This window comes from Diadema antillarum, unplaced genomic scaffold (genome assembly GCF_040938485.1).
Source record: "Diadema antillarum isolate AM-2024a unplaced genomic scaffold, OU_Dant_1.0 seq00000248_RagTag, whole genome shotgun sequence".
In the NCBI taxonomy this organism is placed as follows: domain Eukaryota; kingdom Metazoa; phylum Echinodermata; class Echinoidea; order Diadematoida; family Diadematidae; genus Diadema; species Diadema antillarum.
In genome coordinates, this window is record NW_027271292.1 from 2,074,901 (window position 1) to 2,101,553 (window position 26,653).

A 26,653-nucleotide genomic window follows, 5' to 3' on the forward strand; every position below is an offset into this window, starting at 1 on the left:
TGAAAAACAAAAAGTAAGAAACAAAGAAATACATGAGTAAATAGAAAAAAATAGATACTTCAGAATTTTTTGATGGCACAGTTTTATCTTTCATTTGCTATGGACACTAACACAAAAAACAAAAAAATGTGCCTTTTTGGAACTTTATTTAGGGCAAATGGTCTGATTTCATGCTCAAATTAGCATAATTTAGCCAAGTGACTTTTTTTTTGTTGTTGTTGAAAATCAACATTACCGTTTTATAGATTATGTCACAGGCAATTTGTGTGTGGATTTTGTAATGATCGCACGGTTGATGGCCGAGGTCTGGGGGGTTCCAGGGAGGCCCCCCTCTGGCTCTATCATCTACATAAATACCCCACCTAAAGCCTACTTAAAGTCAAGACCATGCTTCTCTGATCGAGTATGTTTAGGTATTTGTACAATGTACTTGTAGAGTATCACTGTGTTACATGACAGAGGATCCAAACTTGATTAACCATGCAGTATTGAAAATTTCTGTATTTTTGTCAATTTTTCGAAGCAATCACAATTCCTACTACATGTGTAATTGTTTTTGTATTATAATATAGATAATGGTGACTATACTTTGCAAGTCTTTTGTAGCTTATCATTGAACATGCAATAATTATATTCACTTGTAGTCGAAAATTAAACATGTTCAGGAAGGGGACTTGTAAAATTTTTCACTTTTGCACAAACTTTATGAATTTGGCATATTTTCGGGGAAATGTGTGATGTTAATATTTGAAGAGTTTGTTCGCAAAAAACGATATGTCCATTTTTGAAGATTTTGAAGTACGGTCTCTGTCATAAAGTACAAAATAATACCTTTTAAATTATATATTGGTCACTACATATAAAGGTACATTTTTGAAGTTCTGATCAAAAGAAGCAAACATTTTCTTATTATTCTCTTTATTTTTCTTGACTTTTAATCGCAAATATCTCCATTTGGCACATATGGACTTACCAGTTTTTGCAAACAAACTCTCCATTTGTAGAGCTTTGGGAATGACAGCTAGAATAGCATATTTACAGGGATCTTGTGATGATTATGGTGACAGTTGTTCTTAAATGATAAAAATATGTATAATTATTATTGGCCACATAATTCATGGAAAACCAGATACTCAGCACATGAAGACTGTTTGTAATGGTGTACTGCTCTGCAGTTGAAGTTTAGATATTTCAAGAGGTATATTCCTTTTTTTTTTTAATTTTAGGTGATCTAGTGGGCATCACACATTATTTAATATAGAGAATCAGCTCATTAAAAAAAACCATAACATGCGTAGCATTTAGTATATTATCTTCTTATATCCCCCTCAATGCTACTTAAAGAAAGAATAAATTGATAAGAAAGAATGAAACAACAGCCATTTGGATTACTAGCTTATATTTATTCAGTTTCATGTATTGATCCAGCTCGGGTAGGAATCACTTTCAAAACTGGAACACAAAGTTGGCAATGCACTGGGCTACCAGTGGTGGATCGTTGGCTTCTAAATACATGCATTAATATTAACAAATATCTATATTATGAACGTTGCTTGCTGTTTTTGTTTGTATTGGTTTGATTGGTATTCATTATTCCAAAAATGACTCCAGACCACCTAGATTATTCCCAAATTCATCACCATATTGTCACTTTTTCTTCCAGGGTTGAATAACTAGTGCACTGAGTGCTGTGATCAATGGTGATAGACATGTGTGCTCATGTAAAGTGTAATTCCGTTTGGGATTGAAAAAAGATTGAAAAAGGATTGAAAAAAGAGTGAAAAAGGAGTGAAAAACCTCCGGAGTTAAAGAAGAGTGAATACAATAGGAGTGAATTGAGAGTGAGAAAGGAGTGAAAAACGACTGACAAAAGAGTGAAATACGTCAGGAGTGAATTTAGAGTGAGAAAGGAGTGAACATCCCACCAAAAACATTTCCGTCTTTTTTCACTCTCTTTTGGAGTGAAATTTCTGTTCACTCGAAATTCACTCCACTTCTAGTGATCCTTGACGTCACTACCAAGGGGAGTGAAAATCGAGTGAAAATTCACTCTTTCTTTTTTAGAGAGTATATAATGTACTCTTAAATGAATCCCACAAGGATTGGAACAATCATCCCTCAGCATTCCCACTGATTCCCACTGATCGGTTACTAGCCATCCCCTTTAAGTGCAGTATATGCATTGGAAACAGTTGATGGACTTACTATTCGATATATTCTCAAGTACAGAAAAACTGGTGACCTTAGCTTCATGTCCCAGTGTCATCTAGCCATAACTCATGGCGTGGATCAAAGTCACTCTTTGCTCAGATCAGGCCAAGTTGGCCTGGAGTCTCCCCCACTCGGAACTATCTTCCACTAGCCAGCTTGAATGGAATCTCCACTACTGTGCACTATCTTCCGGATTTCACACAAGTCCAAGTTGACTCGCTAAATCTGCTAATGATTCCCTTCTTGCTGCTTGCGCTATTGGTGTTTTAATGACAACGAGAACATAGCCAGCTTATAGTGTACTTTTGGAAGTTGAAAATACTTAGAAGGACATAATAACATCCAAGTGATGTCTCCTTTATTTTCTGTGTCTCAGAACCTGTGAGGTTTAGTGCTTTATTAACTGTATTGATTTAATTGCATTTTTGGTCTCTTTCCTAAAAAGTTAATGCTTATAAATGGGATTCTGCTTGGCATATTGATTTGGAAAAAACATGTTCTATTTCTCTTTTTAAAAAGATGAGATAATAAGTTGTGCATAATGCATTGAGTAAGAGGAGGTTGTTTAGTGTATTTCAAATGACCATTCTATATTGTTAATTCCAAATGTTACCAGTAAAAAAACAAAAAACAAAAAACAGAGGCTATGTTCAAAACATCTACTGAGTAGAATCTAAGATGGAGCATATCATTCCAAGGAAAGTTGCTTTTGATCTGTAATCCAACCATATGCTCACACTTACTTTTGACTGAATGTCATTAGCCAAACAAGTTTCCCCATGCAATGTAGATTTTACACCCTCCGATTACCTGACCTTTAAACAACCAAATATTTCTAACCATTACAAGTCAAGCAGTCATGTGCATTACTCAACACCAATTCCTGATACAACATGATAATTCCTGGGAGATTGCCATCTCAATATTTTGTATCTCCAGCGCAATCTACGGGTGTGATGTGAACAGTCCCATCAGGCATGTGATAGGAATTTTGTCAGATGTGTGACCACAACCGGCCTCCGAAGACATAAATCCAGATTATTTGTGCTTGGTCTTGATGTCAGGGAGAGTTTACGGTGGATGCAGATTAATTCTGAGCTTGCCATAACAAAATCTTACAAATGGATGTATGGAGCACTGGATGATCTATTCCACCGGCCGGTTAGATGCCATCTCACTGAACATTTTCTCAACATCTAGGACACATATCTGTCACCCTGTGAGATTAATGCATTACATCAAGCTTGGGCTTACGTGGAGATTGCTCGTTTTCTAGCTCATCAGGAAATATTTCAGAATTTGAGGCGATAGCCTCAAGATACAGCCCTAACCCCACCCCCATACAATCTGTGAGTTCACTTCCATGCTACCTTGTTCTTCTTCTCTGTTTACAGGAAGCCAAATAACAGTTTTGGTCCTCATCACTCCAGAGGACATATTATGAGGGAGAAATAGTACCCCAAAACTAATACTGGCAGAGGTTAGAGGTTGGATTGGTATGTTACCCGTCCTCTCTGTGCCTAGCTACACACCTGGTGTTATCAATCTGTGATACCAAAACACTTTGTTGCTGGCTGGCAGTGTGGAATGCATTAGATTTTATAACATACATGTGCTGTAGATAGCCACTATATTCAGCTTGCTGGAAATGTAATGAACCTGACTTTCCAAATCCAGTCTTTTAGTTGTTTGAGTCTGCATAGTACCTCTGGTATTCAATTCTTATTCTTCCAGGAATGACCAAAGTTGATTTGTTTCATTATGTCAATCAAATATTGGAAGTAGGAGAAATTCTATGCAGTAGGCGGCCTGCTATGCAAATATTGATGGGGGCAGTTTGATCTTTGATTTGTTGCATAAACAATTGATGCACTCAAAATTAAGAGCTCACTTGACTGTTCAATCAATGCTTCAAAAGTCAGCCAGCAGATCAGGCTGTCACACAAAGTAACAAATGCTTTGGGGGTGCTGTTAGATGCTGTATGTATGCTGCACATGTAACAGAATCTGTGTTCTTCAGATTAATTAGCTGAACAATTAAGTGACCGGTAATGGGTCAGGGTGGGGTGAGGGGGCGAGTGGTGTGGTAGTTCAACTGTAAATGGACTCCCAATCAATGTCAGTCGAAATTCAAGGTGGCTGCAGATTGTTTAGCCATTAGATGAGGCGAGTGATGGATGGGTTTGAGTGGCTTGTTTACTCATTTGCCACTGGAGGTGATAAATTTTCATAAACAGCTGTAGCATCTTGATCGTAAAAAAAGAATAGAAAAAAATACACACCTTTGGTTTGTTCTGAAGGGAACCAATATAAGCTCTATCGTTTTATCCAAAGATTATCCTCAATTGTACTCGTATAGTTTTATGTATCATTATGGAAAGATCACTTTTGTTCAAATTTTGTTCAGATTACATGCCAAATATTATTCTTGATCTCAAATGATTAAATCTGCTATACTGATTTCTCTAATATGAGGTTTATCAAGTTGATATTGATCACATTCTTTGTTTGTTGTTGCTGTTTTTCAAGATTGTTGTACTGATTCTTTTGCAATGAAAGTTCATGGTCCATATTTTGGCTGTCTAGAGAATCATGTTTAATGTAATAAAAGTTAGAGATATTAAGTACTAATAGATTATTAACATTCTCACCTTCCATGATCAGAAATCAGTTGTTATTGTCTAAGAGAGACAGATATGGTATTAAAGCATTTCAATTTCTATTTACATGGGAAATGATTGTAATTTGCATGTTAGTACAAAGCAAAGCAGAAATTAAGCTCTTTTTGTAACAAATCTGTTCTTGAACATTTTACTCCACTGACAGTGACATGATAGTTTATACAGCTAAAATTTGTTCTCCCTGGAGAGTGCTTGATAATTGAATCCATGAACAATGCATTCTGGAGAATATTAATAATAATGATAATAATAATAACAACAACAATGATAATAGGGGGTATTTATAATGCCCTTTACCACTCAGTCTGAGTGCCCAAAGGGCATTAAAAATCTCTCACACAGCACAAGAGAAGAAAGAAATGGAAGAAAGAAAAAGAAAAGAAAGAAGGAATGGAATTAACTAATTGTATACTATATGAAATAGATGTGTTTTCAGTGCTCATTAGTGAAATTTTGTCTGAAGAAAAGGCCAATTCCTATATCCATAATGCATTTTTTGTCTTTGATAAACAACTGCATCAATCAAGAATCACATGGAGTGTATGCAGTACATTACTGGGGAATTATTACAAGCCCAGTCTAAGCACCTGAATTGATTGGTAATATAAATGTTGGATTTGTTCACATCAAAATATGCTTAGGGTGAGAGATAATCAATGGCAGACTTTATATACTTGTAGGGTGAAATCAGTGCATTGAAAACCAATCAAGCTTCACTTTTTTGCCTTTGTCAATAGCAATTGATTCTTTTTCCGGTTGATAACACAGGCAGTGATGGCAGCCTGACATTAGCGTCACGGTCTATGCCGTGTTTCTACCGTATAGGATGCCTCCACACTGCGCCAGATTGTATAGTAGCCTCACCTTGAATAGGGCAGGCAAGACGAGTAGTACTAGAGTGTTGAACCTCGCTAAGCCATCCTTTGTTTACCAGCAAACAAGAGGACAATGGCCGTTTGATCAAAAGGGGGGAAAGAGATTTGGACCATGGGCAAGAAAGCGCCCAGGGAGTTATTCTGGCCAGCAGAGTGTAACTGTATGTCTTGTTTATGAAGCCATGCACACATTTGAGGGTAAGGGGAAGGCAGCTATATATGAGTCATTGAAGTGATGCCCAAAATCTGTCCCAGTAGATTGGTATCACAGGCCTTTTCATCTCAACCTTTGCTGGTTTCTCTGTGGTGACCTGGGCTGTGGCACATTTACTTTGTGTGATACACATTTTCTTTTATTCCCAAGTCTGTGTACATATTGCCCTTTCATATCTTTTATAATGCAAGTCACTGAGTTGATTACAAAAAGTGCATATCCCTCAGTCCAGCTGAATTTAGTTGATTCGATACACACCTCTATATCATATTCCCTTTTGCCAATATTGTCACTAACAGGTGCAAAGTAAGGACACTTTATTACAGATGTTTCCCTAACTGGCCCAAGTGGGCATGCGGACGATGCTGTACTTTCAACGGGCAAGTGTCCATGTGTGTTAGACACTTGCCCAACATAAGCTTTGATTGCTCTAAGTTATTAAGCAAGTGGGTTCATAGCACCCTGCATCAGTGCAGGTGTTATATCAGTGGATGATATCGGTCTAAAAGCATATAAGGTCATTACCACTTTACAGGATTTGCTGTACTTTGTTTAAAACCTTCTAGCACTCAACTTATGTATACAATGTAGGTGTACAGGTGAGATTTAGGTTTTGCTGTATTCTGACATTTGCACGTGCACAGACTTCAGCCCTTTGGGAACGTGTCAAATTAGGCCCTTTATCATTGTGAAGCTGTTGCAACAAAGTAGGCTAATTGCCCAAGCCTGAAGATATTTGCAAATGCTCTTTACCATGAGTAGGGTAACTTCTGTACAAGTGTCAGCTAAATTCCAGTTCCTTCAACAACTCAACTGCATTGATAGCTGTCACATAGATCACCTTCTGGTTCTGTTTGCATTGAAAGGTGATTGGGTCTAGCATCTACATGTGACACTTTGGACATAATTTTCGTTATCTATGTGATAAATACTCTTTTGACGGCATTGTGTTCAATGTGTAGTCCCATGTATGTGTTCTGTACCTTGGACTCCTTGTCCATATTGCACATAAGGTGTATTCCCTTCAGTGCACTGGTTTCAGTCACCCATCTTTATTGAAGTTCACACACAAATACATACAAATCTGTTTTAGGGGAGTGCTTTTCTCTGGGCGACCGTTTGGGGTACTCCTGTAGCTGGCATTGTTGGCGTGTTTGCCCATGTTGTAAAGAGGTAACCCTTGCCTTTGACCCTGAACGCAGGACGCTAGCTGGATGGGGCAGGGCCTGTGCAAGATTGACTCAGATTCTGCTCGGTGATGACAGAGAAGGCATGCTGAAAAAAAAAAAAGTTTCTTAACCCTCTCAGTACCATACCTTTTCTGTGAGAACTAGAATTGTGGTTTCCACATTAGCTTGTCTGACTCTGTTAGTAGCTCCATGGGTAAACCTAGGCCAGATCATGGTCCAAGTGTGACTGGCTGAGTTTATAAACTCTCCCAGACACCAAGGAAGATGGGGAAAAAACACTTAAACTCCTCACCTCATATCTCCATGGAAACAAAATCACAGAAGAGATCAGTGTATCTTTGAGCAAAAAGTTTCGGAAATGTTGAAGATGAACCACATGTACAAATTTGTACATGTAACAATATAATTCATTGCAATGTTCCCACAGCTTGTGTTGTGTGAGATTGTACTCATCTAGCTATTATTTGAATGTGTCCAATGAATGTACAGAGACCCAAAGGGAGACAGCCCAAGGATTTAAGCCAATGGTAGTGGGGCTGAACATGAATATCACTTTCTGACTGGTCTATTGTAAGTGGCAGAAGTCACATTGCCCTTTCCATAGGGTCCCTGTGTCAACTTTGATCAGTTTGAAGATGTGAGGATGCCTTCAACTCCGGCATTGATTTTATAGTCTGTCAGGGAAATGATATTGTTCAAAACTTGATGCCATCAAATGTATTTTGAGATGCGCTGAATTATCTGATGGATTCTTTATTTTTGACAAAAGACAACAGAAAGAAGTAAGTCTTTTTGAAACTACATTTTAAATGACAGAGAGAGGCTCAAACAGAGGTCCCTACTTGTGCATGCCATGTATCTGCTTAAACGGGGACCAATATATCTTTGTATCAAGTCTACCATCAGTATTTCATTTGTATATGAAAGTTATGGCCAAATCCATGTTCCAGTAGGACCTATACTTTCAAGTTGTGATTCTGATCAAGAAAAAGAGATAGGAAAAAGAATCCTGTGCAAACTTGTATCTCTAGAGTTATCTTGACCAATTTATCATAATCCGCTATCATAGCATATCAAAAGAGTGCAATAGGCTCCCAGGCCTCAGACTTTGGTTTCCAGCGCTATCAACAAAACATTGTGTGCAATTCATGTTTAGTGTACCATGTCTATCATAATAAACACCACTTCCTTGCAATAGCCCTCAGGCTCTTGTCCCAAAAGAGAAGAGAGAGGTACCCCTAAAAAAAGAAGAGCTGATTGAAAATAGTGCTCAGAGCACACATATGAACAAGGGAATGAACTAGAATTGCACAGAGCATTTGTCTCCTGGGTGGAAAGATTTCTACGATAGATTAATATGGCTCTGGGAACAGTCCTGAGTCCTCCTGTATTAATCTGGAAGATCGTGTGTGTGATGACATGTAAACATTTCTGATTACTTGAAGCAGTAGTTCGTTGATTTAAAGAGGTAAATGTTTAGCCTTTCTTCAGGAAGTGTGCCCAGGAAATGGCTCTTTGATGGGCAGTTATCAATTCACAGGAGGGAGGATGACGTTGAAAGGCAGGTTGATGCTAGCCAAGGATGGACAGGGTGGTCCACAACTTGAAGTTTTAGCATGTTGCAAGCTCAGAATCTGAGAATATTGCAGAAATTGAATATGCGCGGAGCGCACACGATGAGTACATAGTACGCAATATTTTGCTGCTTATCTCTCTTTGTGCTGCTTAAATATCTAAAGTACCTGGTAGTTTGATGTTTCTTATGTTATGCACATGTTTTGCACATTTTTGAATACTTTTACTTTGAGCTTGTTGCAAATTCTTGAGGATGTTGCATAGCATGTTGCTGGCTTTTTAGGATGTTGCACAAGAATTTTAGCATGTTGCAGCGACATGCTAAAACCCCTTGTGGACCACCCTGGATGGAGATGAATCTGGGAGAAGAGTGAGAGGTCTTAGATGGATCTTTCTTGGAGTGACAGGATATGTAAATTGTTTGGTGGGATTAGGTTGGTCAGTTGTTAACCTTTAACCTTGTAGAGTCTGAAATTCCCAGGAACATTATAGAGAATCCACCAAGGTCCCGTATGTAAAGGGTTAAAGAAAGTTTGATTCACTGTTGAAGATTCAAGTCCGATATGTTTAAAGGTAAGGCTTAATCAATGTTTCAAATGTAATAATGGCACAATTTAGATTGTATGAGTGACGGAGATGCTGAAACCTTTCAACCTTTTGACAAGATCCACACATACAACTGTACATTGTACATTGTTGATGTTACACTTTAACCCGTTGAAGACGGTTTGATTTTGCTACAACACGCATTTCCCATATATAGACGCTTGCCCGAGTTTATATTCGGGACTCATCCTCAACGGGTTAATGTAAGATAAAGGTGCTGAGTACTAGTGGCAATAAAAAATTTTTTTCAGATTTAAAGCTAGATTTGAAACCTTTATATGCCACATTAATTGAGCAGCCAGCAAACAACCTACATTGCTATTTCTTGGCCGGCATTGTGACAGTATCTTTTTTTTTATAACAGCTTTTTTGGAAATGACATGCTTCATGTAGGTATACCATGATATGCAACTTCCGTTTGGCTGTCATGCTTTCTCATGCAAATTTGTATGTGCACTGTACTGGACTGGAAAATGTATGTTCATTAGCTATTCATCATTTAGCATGATGCATTGCTCTATAGAACTCGCTCTCAAAGTGATAACCACCTATTTTTTTTTTTTTTTATTGTTTTCAATTAGTTACGGTGCACAGAACAGTTGTTGCCAAAGTGTATACTGTGTGATATTACATCTGCAGTGATTATATGTGAGTCCCAAGTCCAAAAGTTTGATTGCAATAGCATGACACCCAGAGTTTGGTTACGCTTGGCAACAGGTCCAGCTTCTATTTGTGGAGCGTTGTGTTGAGTCAACAGAGTGGCTTCCCTGTCCACTGGACCATTCATTCGGTGGGAAATAAACATTCCATGCTTGGGTTAGAACGATCCAGTTGGAGAAATATAGATTGACATTCGAGAGAAGTACAGTGAGATATTGCATAGGTGTTCCACAGGGACGTTATACATACGTGTGCCTTGGAGATGTGATGTAGGGACAAAGCCAAAGTACATAACGGTATAGCGTTACTACTACAAATCAATGTACAAAACCAAAATTTGGAGAAGGGGGTTTGAAGCATTTAGTAATGATGGGAATTTAAACAAATCCGATATTGCGTAGAGGAATGTAATTTCAAGAAATCAGATAAACTACAGCCTCACAGAGTGTTTTAAACTAAGAGGAAAAACAAAACAAAACATTATAAAAGTTTCAGCAGAGAGACATACAAGTTGTAGTATATGAATATGGATATATGGATGTGAGTATCAATTTCATTTTTGTCAAAATTAAATTGTGGCAGTTCAACGTATTTGTCTTCTTTGTACTCAAAACAATATCATCATTTAACTCCTATACACAGTGCTGGTAAATATTCATAATATGATCATCATGGTCTTCAAAATCTTAAAATGTTACAATGGTAATTATAATCAGTTTTCATACATTTTCCAATTATTACTTTCAGAATGCCAAATTTTGAATTTGTGCAGTATCAGATATCCTTTCCAGCTCTTGAGATTGTTCTCAGTTATGCATTAAGCCTCATTCCTCTGAAGAGTAAATAAGAATATAGGTACCGTTATGTCTGCCATATTGTTTGTCGGTTTTTCTTTTCATCTTTTTTTATAAAGCTGAGGGAATCCTTTTTGGTTTGAAGATGCCAGTTTTTGAAAGAGCCAAGATTTGGATGAGTTTTGGATGAGTGTTGGAGTTTATGATGAGGAAAACTCATAATGGGTACTAATCATTGACTGAGGGTGAGGAAATGTTCCGTGGCAGAGCACTGATCAGTATAGATGGCAGTATTTCATTTATCCATCATTTCCTGGCAGACGTGAGACCTCCCATCATCACAGCTTTGAACGGCGTGCTCGTTACCGACAAGCCCAGAAAACGAGGTGGATGATTGATTGTGTCTCCTGGTCTGCACGTATAACTGTTTATGTCCTGCAGTTTTCAGGCAATTTACGGATCAGAGAAATGGACCATTGCAGTTATAGGTGCTAATTTTGGGGCGTCAAAGTTGCAACATTTTCCATGGGCAATATGTTCTTCAAAACACTCTGAGAGTTGTAATATGAGATTGTAAGAGCACTCCATCCACAGCAAAAGGAAGCAAAGATGTTGAAATCTCCTGATTTGGTGTACTACAATTTGTGTGTTAGCACATCTCTAAAATCTTGATTAGTAACAACAAGCATGAAGGGTACGATGCCAGCCATTGCAGTGCTAAATACCAAACACTCCTGCTACGCTGTTTTTGAAACGACATGCACACATAGCAACAGTTTACCAATTTTCTTTGTGCTGAGCGTGTGCAAACAAAACTGAACGTTACCGGTAAAACGAACTGCGATAACTCAAGATGATTCAAATGTTTGCTTTTGCAATAACCTGAGTGCACTCACAGCAGTAGTAGATTAGAGACTTGGCTTGCATTGAAAGACTTGGACAGGTAGAAAAGAAGGGTAAAAGATGCACCCTAAGGGAATGAATGTGTAATCACTAGAACAATACCTTGGTAGAATTTATCTATCAGGTGGAGATATGGCCATTCAAATATTCTAAGTCTATAGACTACACGAACAAATGTCATTGCATCCTCTTTTTTTAAGTGTTTCACAATTCATAATTTTGCTGTTAGATTTTAATTGTTTTGAAACATTGTCAGTGATTATGCTCACATTACATACTTGTAGTTGATGTTATCCACATGTCCATATCCATGTGTGCTGTTTTGCTTGCCTAGCTACAGTGTAGTCACTGATTATGGTTTGCTGAAAAAGCATGCAGCTGTTTCTTAGGTTACTTTCAATTGTGTGTACGAGTGCGGTGCTTGGCGTAGAAAAATGCTTGCCCATTGGATTTAATCAATTTTCTACATTTGTTAATTTCCCCATGGCTCATTTATGATAACCTTGAAGCATACTGTCATTCATTTGATTTTACATATCTTGTGATATTGTGAAAATGAAGAAATATAATTCAGTGTTTATTACCAGTTTCCCATATCTTGTCCTGTACAGATGCAAATTATCATATTATATTGGGATTGTTTCTAGTGACATGTTTTTACTCTGTAATGCTATATAAAACAGAAGAAAAAAAATGAATGATATAATGTTTGTCCTGCCCTGTTTGTGTATGAAACAAAACATGAAATTAAAGAAACATGAAGCTATAGTCATATGTGAAGTGATGCAAAGTTATCTGAAGAAGAACAAAAAAAAGTCTAGTCAGTGAGTAGTTTCATTCCAGAAAATATACACAAAATACTTTGCACTTTGTATGATAGTATCCGGTCTATGCTCTCAAAATCAGTAGTTTTTTCTTTTCACATAAAAACTGGAGCAGTCAGATGGAATAGGAGTTAAAGGTTGAGAAGTATATTTCTCATACAGCCCTTTGCTTTCCAAAAAGAATTATCTTTCTATTGATATGTCTCCACAAGTTTACTGTCAGCTAAACTGCTTACTTCATCAGTGAGAAAGTGCGTACAGTGTATGCAGGGTAGATTAAGATTCTGATGTGATTTGGGGGAAAATATCTGTTGTTTCTCGATGAGTGTGTCAGAATGTACGGAAATGGCTCTTGCCTAAAGTTTGATTGTAGATGGTGGATTGAGAAAACTGATGAATGGTTTGTGCATTTATATTTCACCTGTCAGCACATCCCAATCAGAATGCCTCCGACTTTCCTGCTGAGAAGTGATTTCGCTCATCTTCTCTTGTCAATTGCTACCTGTTACACTAATTATGGTCTGGGGAATCAGTGCCAATCAATTCTTTGTGCATCAATCCTTACAGCAGCTGGACAGATAGTGTCATTCTCAAAATGAAAGCAGAATCTCGTTCTTCAGCTTCAAACTTTGTTTAATTGTGCATGAGTATGTCGAAATAATGCATTCTCGGGGTATTTGATTTGAATTATAGATAATTTGTTACTTGTCAAGACAAGTATGCACAGACATTAATCAATGGATGGGTCTCTTTCTTTCTCATTATACATATGTTGACATCCAGTTTAGCAGCCTTTTTCCATGAATTGATTACTGATGATTCTTTGGATGCCATCTTTTATAGAAGATATTTAATATAGCTTTGACTTTGTCGATCACAGGAGTAGTTTGCTGTTCTCTGAAAGAAAGTTGAGTTCATGCAGTTATAGAAATTCAGTCCTTTGAAAAATAACTAGACACATGTAAATCAAATTGTTGAATTTCAAGAGATATATATTTGATGGTGTGCTGTGAGATGGAATAATGGTTTGCGATTCCAGATTTATTGCCTGTTATGTTTGTTTGGTGTATAACAGCAAGAATATAGTATGATTATAATGTATTCTGATAAAGGCTTTTTGCACTATGGCATTTTTTTTCTCATCTTATGTTATTAATCTAAAAGCTGCTGTATCTTAGAAGTAAGTTTCTTTCATGATTTATCAAGTGTGAGTATATGTTCTCATAAAATGAATCACATTCAATGCTGTTAGATTAAAACTACATTGGTTACATGATTTGTCATTGGAAACTAGGAGATAAGTTAAAGAATCCATTAAGTCATAAATTTGAAATTGCTAATCACATTTGATTACCTTGATGGGCAGTTAACTGAACAATCTTAGTCCCTGAGATAACGTTGCATGTTTGTTCATTTGTCTCGCATTTCCTTTCTCCCATCCATTTTGGCCATTAATGAGTTGTCCCTCTGTCATCATTAATCCATCCTTGCATCCATCTTCATGCTGCCTCATTTCACCCAATCATCATTAGCCCTCGTTGCTAAGGAAGGGGAGGGGTCTGCATCCAGCCAGCAGTCGACCACAGCGGGGGAGAACCGAAAGCTGCGTGCCATTGCAGGCGGACATTTGCCTAGTCTGTTGTCCAGACTTTCATGTGATGCATATATTCGTCAGGACCTACATGGTCACCTTACAGGGTCATGAAAGTCAAAACTTGTGCATAGTCTCACATTCTTTGACAATAACAACAACAACAACAACAACAACAACAAAAGAATGTGAATGAATAGACTATCTTTACAAGCAGAATTCCATCAGAATAATTTTAGAATGTGAGTATTTATATCTTTGTAGAACAGTTGGTATATAATACTACTGCTGATTGGGATCGAATGACATGAAGGGAGTCTGCAGTGCAAGTGGAATCACAGAAATCTGTACAAATCATTAAATGTTCCTGTGAAGGTATGTCTCATTCATGTATGTTTCATTTAGATGAAGATTATAATGGATTGTAATCACAGTAGGTGATAAGTTCTTTGGGCTTTTGCTCAATTTAAGTATACCTGTAAACTGCTAGGTTTCTTCAGAAAAGATTTTAGCATGCCTGAGATGTGTGGATTTCTCATGATAGAAGTTGAAGTCTAAAAATGCGTATAGATCTGGCACAATTATCATCATTATCTTGAAGAGCATATGATTTGCAAACTACTTGTATCCAACAGTAGGGATATCTATTACAGAAGATGTAAGCTACAAGCATAATGGACAACAATCAGGATCATCCATCATGAAAAAGGAGCAGCTAAAGACTATTCAGAAATCTGTCAATCACTAGACTCAAGAGATATTGGGACAACATTTTCAGCATCCTGTCATTCACCCCGAACTTTTCCTTGATGATGACTTACCCTGGAAGTGGTTATGGTGACTCAGTAAGTATTTTGTTGATTTAATCAAGTCCGATCTCAAGTGACTTCAATTTGGCCATTGAAATGCAAACAATGTGAAAAACGCACACAATTCTGACTAGCTCAATTGTCCAAGTGCCTTATCATTCAGTTATATTTACTCACACAGTAGTAACCACTGAGGATTCTTTTTTCCCCCTGAAAATAGACGAGGAGTTTAACTATTATTTTTTCCCAAATGTGAAGGTCACATATTTTTATCTTGCCTGATAGTGTTGATGGTACAACCTGTATTTGTGTGGACTCCACAGAGATGAAGAAATTGGTATGACTGTAGAAGTGACACATCTGTAGAAAGTATTTGAGGAGGCAAAAAAAAAAAAAAGATAAAAAAGAGAAGGAGGAGAAATTGGTTAGGGATTATTCAACTGGTTGTAAGTGGGCACCAGGAGGTGATGTTCTCTCACTTCTTCATTAAGGATGGCATTGGTGTGCAGCCTTGAGGAAGGAACCAAAGCCTGGGATGATGACTCACTAAATAGGGCTCAGTCGGTGGTCGCCGCTCTTCGCACCCACCACCAGGGAAGACGAGGATTTCATTAGGTGTACCTGAGAGAGCTCCGAGCATGGCGTGATCCAGTCTCAACCCAATTGATTTTTCTTCTGTAAAAGAGGAATTGGAGCCATTTCTTTCTCAGCTCTCTCTATTATTACACACTCTTGTTATGTCAGTACATATTTGCCGATACACATCTCGTTCTTCACTCCTCATCTTTTTCCAAAATGGTTCCCATGACGATGGATGAAGGTGGCAGTTACTGCAAAACTGGCATGAGGTGGTCTCCATTTCATATTTCATATCCGGGCCTCTAGATTTGGTGTGCCTTGCTCATTCATGAGCAGCCAGTTTGCTTGGTAAGCAAGATGAGCAATTTGATCAGGAGCATTTATTGTGTTGAAAATGGTGAAGTCTACTCAACAGTTCAGCAGTCTTTGAAGTCATCTTCTCTTCTGCTCTGTACTGTAGCTGTACATTTAATTTCCATCAAAGTTTTACTGCCTATCATTAATAAAGTGAGATCATAGAAAAATCTTAATGAAAAGTGTATTCTATTTTCATGGAGCTCATTTGTCATGACCATGGCTGGTTTAGGTGAACTCCATATTCTCCTTTGCACCTTTTCAAATAGTGTTCAGGCATGATCACACAACTATCCATCAGGGTCATCTTTCCGCATTACTTATCGGAATCAGATTTACCGTGCATCAAATCTATGGGTAATTATGGCAGAGAAGCAGCAAGATTTAGAAAGTCATATGGATGTGATGTCACTTGTGTAATACCTGTCATTTACTTCAGAGTTATGTAGATCTTTCACATATCATGTGGGAAAAGTATGTTTAACAATGTACAAAATTCCATGCTGTAACTTTCGCTTGCCTTGTTTCGAAGTTGGCACAAACTTGTGCTGATGTGCTATTTTAATTCCACCAGTTCCTCATGAGGCTACCTCTTCTGTGTGGCAATCTCTCTTCTAAGGAAAGTAAAACAGGGCTCTTCGCAGTAACATGCAAAGTTACTTTCCATTTTTATGTCTTTTCACTACAACATTCTGTTTTGGTTAGACTTCTCATTCGCTTAGTCCCACTTCTCTTATCCCTGCGATCCAGAAGGCAGTCAAGCATGAAATGGGTTCACTCCACCATAACTTCCTGACCCCAAACAACCAAACAATCCTTAGTGTCATTGATCCTCTGTTCTGACTTGAGTTTCCGGTCGCAGATTTCATCCCCAGGACTTTTTCCCCCCTGTTCTTTCTCCCGTGCTTGTCCACAAAGTGCAGGTAAACTTTGTTGCGACATCTACAAGACCTCTCCCACAAATGCCTTACAGGTTGCAACAGAAGGCATTACCTTCTCCCTTTCCTCAAATCCAAATACTCTTTGAAGTAAATTACCTGCTTTATACTGGTACTTTACACCAGATGGGATAGGGATGAAAGGTGCAATAGAATTCAACAGATTGCTGCTTGCTGCAGATTTTTGTTTCCTTACAATGCGCGATGACGGGAAACTCAGGGGTGTTTTTTTTTTTCCCCCTTTTTGTTGAATTCTTATTATTTGTACATCCACATCAGTATAATTCCAAAGATTTTGCTAAACTTTATGGAATCAGTGATGTGAGAAGAAAGTGGGAAGCAAACCTAAACCAGTTATCCATGTCAAGTTCCCCTTACCCTCATTACCTTGTGGTTTGGAGGGAAAGATGGTACAGATTACCCACTTTAGTTTTATTTGAAATTGATTTAAATTGTTACAAATTGCTCACCATTGATATCAGTTAGGAGCTTCAAATATCCCAAACAAATCTCCTTGCCTTGGCCTTTTATAGGCATGTGCTTTTATGTCAGTGCCCTGGTTTGGAGGTTGTCTGAATGCGGCGAGGAAGGATTGGTAATGAGGGGAATATCTAATGGCCCATAAACATAGCTCATTATGTGCATAGAAATATTGGCATTTGATAATGGACCCTCTCCATGTTTATCCCAAGAGGCTAAAAGGTTAGCCATGCAGTGGGTGGGAGTATACTTCAGTCTAAACATACCAATATTTTAGCTCACTATGAACACATCTATGTATCAACAGGGAAAATTATGAAGGGAGTTCAGGAAAATGTATCGGAAAAGAGGATTATAACTAGTTTTGTCTGACCTGGATGTTGGTTTTACCCCTTCCTTCCTAACCTTTACTCACACCCCCCCCCCAAAAAAAAATACATGAAGAAAAAATAAAATTCTCATAAGATGTATTATATGACAATTGGATTTTTCATTTTGGGGGATCAGTAGCTGTGTATTTTGTTGAATAAACAGATGATTGGGTCTACCCTGTGGGATATACATGCAATGAAGCATGAATTCTCAATTTCTAAAAGTCAGAAAAGTATATGTAAGCTGATGGCTAGGATCAATATCTATAGGGATGAATGCCTCATTCACCTTATCAAGGCCAATTTTCTATGGCAGGTGATTGCATTGCACAGACATTGTATGTAATTGCTTTGGATGAGCTCAGAAGAAGCACAGAAGCCTATCTACATACACTGTAATGCGTCCTGGGAATAAGTTATGAAACAAACCCATTTCAAAAGGCAGACTTGTCCGTTATAGTTGACTGAAAAGTTGGCAAATAGACCTGTGCTGTAGAATTAAGATCTGTCCATATGTCCACCTTGGATGTCCATCCTGGAAATGGTAGGAAATATAGATGAAATGATACAATTTGTTTGCTGTGAATTATATCATTTCCTTTTGCCTCTGTGTTATCTTATGAGCAGCAGAGGTGTTCATGAAACTTGAAACTTTGTACAGTGTAAAAAGCAAAAATTATTGAACCATCACCGCACAACTTATAAATCTAATATGAACTGTTCATGAGAAAAGGATAAAGAAAGCTGGGGAAAGAGAGAAGATAAATGAGATTTTTGTAGAATTTTGTATCTGGACACTAAACGAAGCTACCAAATCTGGTTGAGCTTACATTTGTACGTATAAACCTTTAACTGTTATCTTTCAACCCTACTGTGTTTTTCAGTGCTTAGAAAGATAGTATGAACTATTACATTGATGTACATTATGATATCATCATTTTCAGATTGAATTAGATAAAAATTGCTCTTTCTCAGTAGTATACTTTGTATGATCTCAATGGTAGACAAAAAACCCTGATATGTTTTTCAGTGAAACATTGAAAGAAAGGATTATTTTCAATTTGCTGAGTGAATACAATCCTCTCAGTCACATATATTACTTGCCTCATTTGATAAAGCAAAAGAGGTGTGTGATACCTCTTTCGTAAAGCCTAACAGCAGACATTTGAATTGTGATTCAAGTCTGGATGCCAAGGTATTTCCTCCCTTTAGATCTTAAAACATGCTCCTTGCCAAATATGCTCCTTGCCCTACGTGTCCAACTCTATCTGCCCTTTGCCCTCAGTGGGATTCCTGCGAAAGAAAGAAAGAAACGTGGCGGTTAATTTGTTGGCCCGTAGACACCAGCGCCAAGGTTTCCCCATTTTTTTGTTTCAGGTGGGATTAAGTCAATATTGACGGGCAAAGATAAAAGGCAAACAGGATGGTGAATGCTTTCCTATCAGGTGTCATGGTGACATCCACATGCATGATGCTGCTCGTCAAGTTGAGGAACACCTCACCAAATTGAGATGGAAAAGTGATGTGGACATGGAGAAAGAAAAACTAAGAGGAGACAGGGAGAAAAGATTGTGAGAGAGGGAGGTAAAAATGTTGACTCATCAGAAGATACAAACTTCATTTGTAACATTTAAAGTCTAATAGAGATTTCTTAAAAATAGATGGAGATTAGTAACAAGATGGAGAGAGAGGAGGGGGAGAAAGGGAAGAAGAAGTTGTCTAGTTAGGCAATATTTTTTTTCTTTTGTAATTCAGGATATTTATACCCGTTGATACTGCCGGCGGGTTTCAGAGCCTTCTTGAGGAGCTTCGAAAGCCTGCTCGAAAAAGTGGTCTCTTGTCTGTTTATACTGCTCGGGCTGATTTTGCCTGAGCAGGTCCAACTGACTCCGTTCCCATGGTAACAAAGTTCTCCTCCGATACATGGCTCAGGCTTTTGGATTTCTTACATAACGACAAACATGATTGAGCGCAAAAGTGTGCGAGTTGTGCGGCATTTGTCAGCAGCGGTTGGTTGCAACGGCTGGTTTGAATGTTAGCTGCCGATGACCTTCAGTGATAACTTCCGGTTCAGCCAAAAAGTGGCCTCTTGAACCCCCTAGCATTTATACTGCAGCCGAGGATCTTCAAGGCTGCTCTGAAACCACCCCCTGTAGCTGGTTTCAGAACCTGACCAGCACAGGTCTCCTTTTCTGAAGTCTGTCTGTTTATACTGAGCTGAAAGGCTCCTTGGGACTGCTATGGGAGGCTTCAGAACCTGTGTTTTGCTCAGTATAAACAGGGTAATATTGACTGCTTTTGAAACAAAATTGCAAATTGAGAAACAGAATGGCATTAATGCTTTGGGTAATCCATAGAATTAAACTCTGTTCCGCCTCTCAGCTGATGGTTATTGAAAGCTGTTCATGCAAGTTGGTGAAAGAGAATGAACCACAGTTCTGTCCTGTTTGCTGTTGTGAAAACGTCCATGTTATCATGCATTCATGAGAGCCCAGTAAGGGGGAGTGGATGAGCAAAGTAATGAAGGAGGTGGACAGAGTGTGCGCCCGACAGAGATGGATGTTTGCTCGGTCCAAACGTGTCAGAGATACCTTTCGGTGCGTGGCAAGATACGAGCGCACACGTGTCGGTGACAATCACGCGAGGACTCGCGAGCAAACGATGAACAAAAGACAGGGGTAACATCAGACTTTTACAACATCTTACACTCTACACCAGGCAAATGTTAAGGATATCCCTGCTTCCTCAAATACATGTCTATCCCCATGAATGCACGTACCCATCAAGGCAGGGAAGTAACTTCATGTGTCATTTGATCACTTCATTTCCATGTTAATATATTATGTCGATTCCCTTGATTTCAGAAAATGAATTGATTTCGTGCTTACCTCACAAATATCACACCCTCAGAAATGCCAGGAATTCAGGTTTTAACTGAGTCTTGCAGTACCATATGATTTTCTAAAGAGTATGACTATAACATAACACAGAAAGGGATATTTTTTTGGAACTTAAGTCCCAAGTATTACTCGAGCAGACGCCTATGGGAAATGCGTGTTTTCGCAAAATCAGGCCGTCCTCACCGGGTTAAAGTAGTTCTTGCCGGACTGGACTAAAAGAGCAACTAATGTGAAATCAGTGTGCCATGTACTCAGTGGTTGTGATTTTGATACTATCTATTCAACTATCCAATGCTGCTGAGCTGCTCAAAAGAGTTTTGACTGTTCAGGTCACTTGTCAAGCACATAGTGGTTGGCAGTGACCACACCCAGCATCTCATTAGTGGCTGCCTCATTAACTGTGCCGCCACCACCCTACATTGATCTTTAGTGTTCAGATGATGGTCTGAAGAGGATTGAAGAATTTGAATGCATAACCATGCTACTTTTTTCAGTAAATGAAACAGAGGATTTAATGGCAAGACTGTGAATATTAGTATCCATCTATTTTCTTGACTGTCTTTCTTTCACTTTCCTTAGCTCATCTGTTTCTTCTACTTCTTCCTCTTCATCTTCTCCCCCTCTTACACATACCCCTACCCTCTCTTTGGAGCCTATTCCTGTACATCCTCCTTTTGACTCCCACTCCAGTGTGAGAACCTTTTCAGACCCTCATAATCAGGTCCAAGCACAAGCAAACTCTTAATTTTAGTGGGATCGCGTGCAGACAGATGTGCCCAGTGGAATCAGACGTGATGATGAGGGAGATCAGTTGGTCTGTAGCTGGTACCAAAGAGGAGATGGGACCTTTAAAAAGTGGCTCCTCAATACCACCAGAGTTCAATTCACTTTTTTTTTTCTTTCATGTCTGCCCAAATAGTCTGAGTCTGGTTTCGTCTGCATCCAAGAAGGGATTTGGAGCGACCTGTTCGTGCACATGGGACGGGATGAGTGACAAGGAAGAGAACCAAGGAGTGGGAGGGGCGGTAATTGATTCGTGTGCTCTGGAGGAAGAGGAGGAGGAGAAGAAGAGATAGAGGAGGAGTAAAAGAAATAGGAAGAGAAGGAAGAGGAGAAGGAGAATGATGCGGAGGAGGATAGGGAGGAGGAAGGAGAAGAGATAGACTAGAGGAGAAAGGGGGAGAGGGATAGGAAAAAGTGGAGGAGAAGGTCAAGGAAAATGTGAAAGGAGAGATAGAGGAGGAGGAGGGGTAGGGGGGCAGGAGGGGGCATTGTGACTTAAGAACAATTTATCTTGTTGATTCATTGAGGAATATTAGGGATATCCAAGTTACCCTGGAATCAAGTAAGATGCCAAGTTGCTGACTACTTGTGACCTATTATCAATTCATTAATGTTTCAGGCAAAAACAAACAGCTCAAGAATGCTGCCAATCCAAATAATTTCTCAGGTGATATGTGAATGACACAAGACCATGTTTCTTCTCAATCTCATTCATTTTTTTTTTTCTGTCTGACCTTGGAAATCTGGTTTTTTTTAAATGGCTAATTGTAGGCCTGGATTTTGTGCACATTGTTTAATTTTGTGCTGATGACTACAGGGTAGGCAATGATATTAGATATTAGAACTACCAGATAGTAGCATGTGTGACTGCAATTGCCCTGCAGTTAGTGAGAGGGATCCAAAGAGTGTCTCAAACAAAAGGCAGTCAGTCTTCATATCACTGTTAGGCCACCGCTGGACCAACTTCAATGGGGCAGCATTCAGCATCACTGTGCAGGGGAGACCTTTAAGAGGAAATTGTATCCGCAGCTTTTGTTCGTCGCTTTTGTACATCCCTTGCACTCTCTCTCTCTCTGGATTTTCCGGGGGGGGGGGGGGCGTCCTTCCCTCTCCCCCTCTCTTCCCCTTTTCTCTCTTTTTATTCCTCCTTCTCTTTCTCTTTTGAAAAGAGCAACATAAGACTGATAACTGAACAAACTTGCTGGATATGGTTGGTAGAGTAATGTGCAACGTGACAGGAATGGAAAGCCATAGGCTGGCGATGTATTCATGTTTGACATTGTGCTTGTAGCGTGTACTACAACGGGAGTGGATTATTACGTCCAGTCATGCTCTGCAAATTTGAGCGTCCTCCTTACCAAGGCGGGGGGAAGAACATCCTTCCGGCAACTTCTGATTCATACAAACTTTATGGAAAATTGATCCAAAGCTGCACTTCCAATGGGCATATCTTTCATATTGCGTTTTACATATAAGAAAGGGATATATGAACAGTGAAAGGGATAGATACCTTCATGCATACACAACGGCAGAGGGAGAGAGAGAGAGAGAGGGAGAGATATGATAAGGAGCATACTGCAAGTAAACCTGAAGGTGTTACTGTCAAAGCCAAGTTAGCAGAAAACTTCATCTGCATGAGCAACGAGCAAATTGAACTACTATGGTGTGTACCAACACCTTCTTGTGCAAACAAAAATATCTTCTATGCAAAGTCTCCATGGCGACTGATAGTCTTTGGCTCCAGACCTTCTTGCAGAACTCTGGTTTAACTAGAAATTGTGAGGGGCATAATGATTGTGTCCACAAGCAAGTTGCCATCTACAGTAGTAACTTCCATGTCACGGATGCCAAGCTATGTGCAATTATTCTCTCTTTTTTCTCTCTTTGTCCTGATTTTTTTGCTCCGTCAAGTGATGCATAATATCTGACAGAGAGTCATTCATCATCATTATAAAAATGCAACATTGTCTGAAGAGAGGAAGCTATTTAGATGGGCATACAGAGATAAAGAGTAAGAGTGAAAGGAGGGAGAGAGGGGGCAACATAAAATAGTTAGATAGATACATAGTTTGCTGTAGTCCCAACCTGTTAATCACATCAAATTGATCCTGAAATTTTGAAGGCAGGAAAGCAGGATTAATGGCACTTTGCATAGCAGAGACACGATCACATTTGAAAGCCGAATGAACCACCAGACACATTGGATCAATCCAAATCACATCTTATGATACATGCAGTATAAACTTTGGCTTGCACAAGTGGGTTTGTGTATGAAGTATGGCATCTACATGGATATAAACAACATTATTGATACAACCACTGGCTTTTCACTTATATTCACTGTATACATACTGTAGTTTGTTTGGTGAGGAAACAAATAGTAATTCATTTTCGGAATAAATCTCCTAAGGGCTTTCTATAGCTCAATTGGTAGAGCACCGGGCTAGGAATCCGGAGGTCTCGGGTTCGAATCCCGATGGATTTCCATTTTCTTTGCTTAATTTTCCACTAATAACTCTCCTAAGCTTAGAATACCTTTGTGTGATAATAACAAAATTGCTATCTACTACATCATGATTATCCTGATATACTTAGACAATATGACTTTGATGAAATTCTTGAATGAACTAAGAGGTTTATTCCTCTGCACTCTCCATTTGCATAATAGAAATTCTACATACTAAAGTGAATTGCATCTCAGTTGATGCATTAAAAGCCATTCTAAAGATCTGTGAAATGAGATACATGGTAGTGGGTAGATTCTACATGGGAGTTGCTTTCAATATAAAAAAAAAGAAGAAACTTCTTACTCAGTGTTTATTCATTTAACCTTTTGTGTGCTTTCAGTGTTGATTGGCACAGAAAACCCCAAGGCATTATGCACACTGTCTAAAGTCCCAGGCACAGAAAGGGTTTAACAACAGAATAGTCCTTACATGATGTCATATCTCATTACAATTCATGATCAAGCATTTTAATGTTTTGTAGATGTTATGTACAGCACTTTATTGAAGAAAAACTACTCGATCTGTAAAACACCACTTGTTTCGCACACACTAGGAAACACAGGTACCCTGTCTTCTGTATCGGAGGGTATTGACTGAAAATGCAAATGGAATCTGTGTAATTAAGCAGAAGGATGATTCACGATAGATGCGCTCATTTTGAATATCGGCGGTGAACTCAGATCGCTTGGACAAATAAGGTGCATTAGACACAGTGCTGATTACCATACATCAAATCTTCCGACGAGGGAGACCTGTTTCACATACATGGATGTAATGGGAGTTTCGGTACCTGCTGGTTAAGATTATATGGCATTTGGAAGCTGTAAACCTCAAACTTTCTGCCAAGAATGATCAATAAATACAGCAAAGTCTCCCCACACAAAATTATTATCGTGAGTTCTCTAAAGCAGTGAAGAAAGCCTAGAGCATAATACAAAAACAAAAATGAATCTTTTATTTGAATCACCTCAAATCAGTGCAAACTCTGCCTGCTGTCTAAGGCAGAAGTGAAGATGTTATGAATTCAGTCATTTTGCTTCAGATATGGAATGGTTCAACAACAGTGCTATGCATGATTTTGGGAAAAAAATGGCAATTGTAGCTTTAGTGTTTGACTGCATGCTTTGTACTGTCAATATTAATTCTGACAATGATACAGATGACAATGACAAATTATATGTTTCTGAAGTAGCACGTCAGTAACTACGTTGACGACTGCAACACACTTTTTACTTTGTAATCTTGTTGAGGAGTAATGATTTTTCTGCCCTGTGGTGGAACATGGCAACTTGTGTGTATTTTAGCCTCCATTAGCAGTGCGTAAACATTTTCAACATAAATATTTGAACCTCGGTGTGAAAAATCATTACTCAGCGGTCTGGAATCGCTACAAACTGCAAGAATAACATGTCAGTTTTGAGAAAAATATGTGCAAGGTCAACACATACAATGGAAATGAATGGAAGTTCATTTAAATTGAGGAAAAGAGTCAGGCAGAAGACATTGAGATGGAGCAATAGAGAAAGATATAAAGAGATAGAGAGATGGGAAAGAAAGAAAAACAGAAAAGATAGACAAAGAGATAGATAGAGATAGAGAGAACGAGTGCAAGAGACTGTGAGAGATAGAGGGGAGAGAAAGAGAGAGGGAGAGGGTATATATGCAAAGGATAGATAGCAATCAAAGGAAGCAGAGAAGGAAAAAAATGAGAGATGGTAGGGAAGGCGGTGGTGTTTGCTTTAAAAAAATGAAAATGAATAGGAATGGTTGATTTTGGAGAGGGTCGAGATTGGTATAGCACTGGGAAAAGAGAAAGAAAGAAAGTGGGGGGGGGGGTGGTGAGAGACTCACGTGTGCTGGTGACGTGAGTGGGATGGGAGTTTGAAGAAGAATTCCAGGTTTGCTGTTTGCTTTTGACATCTCCTGCTTCGTGATGGTGTGAGGAAGGAGAGAAACCGGGAAGACAAATGTCATCCGTTGTGATGGGGGAAGGAGATGTGTGACCGGAACCTGTAGCTCCGTCTCTCTCCATCTCTTTCTCTTTCTCTTTCTCCCCCAGCATTTTTGTTTGCTCAAATTTCAAGAAGAAATAAACTGTGAGAAGGAGCAGAGCCAATTTGTCTTCTTGCATTCATTCCTCAGTGTCAGCAATTTGTTACAAAGTGTTCTGATGATCGCAGAACTGCTATTGTGTGAGTGTAATTTTGCAGTTTGATTAAAGCTGTGGCCATGTGTAAGTTAAAGCTATGATGAAAGATTCATCTACAAAAAGTAATCACTGTGTCATTGCTAGCTACCTGTAAAATTCAGCAATATGGTTGCCGGTTTTTTATGAAAATGTTTCTTTCTGCACCTAGATGTGTATGAAATTTGAACATTTCATCATTCTCAAGTTTCATAATATAATGGTATAATGCTCGTTGAACATTCAAACAAGAAATTAGGCTGCTCATCTTATGCCTCTGAGTTGTTGTTGTTGTTGTTGTTTTTTGGTTTGTTTTTTTTTGGGGGGGGGGGAGAGGAGAGTTTCTTTAAATCTTTAAGTTAGGATTAGATATCACCTTCTGTACCAGTTATAAACAAGTATATGATATTCTTTAAAAGAGTATAAAGCCAGAAGGATGTGCTGAAAGAGTCGCAATCAGTGTCTTAGTTCTTGAGATTTTTTGCACTGTAATCCGGAAGGGATAGAGTTCTTCAGCTAAGTATCTCTGTCCGTTGTTTGTGTTTTGTAGAGAGAGAGGGGCTATTTTTGGACATAGCTATGACCGCAGGTGACCCTTGTTTACTCCAAAATGGACATCTTTA

The 26,653-nt window shown here is 38.7% G+C and overlaps 1 protein-coding gene and 1 non-coding gene across 2 annotated transcripts in view; both read left to right on the forward strand.

Annotated features, from left to right (window-relative positions):
• The window catches only part of LOC139729622 (uncharacterized), a 76,897-nt gene that overhangs the window by 15,975 nt on the left and 34,269 nt on the right, over positions 1 to 26,653 (forward strand). The gene's annotated exons all lie outside the window — the stretch shown is intronic.
• Positions 23,748 to 23,825, forward strand: Trnap-agg (transfer RNA proline (anticodon AGG)). Its single transcript has one exon. It is a non-coding gene; the product is annotated as a tRNA-Pro (tRNA).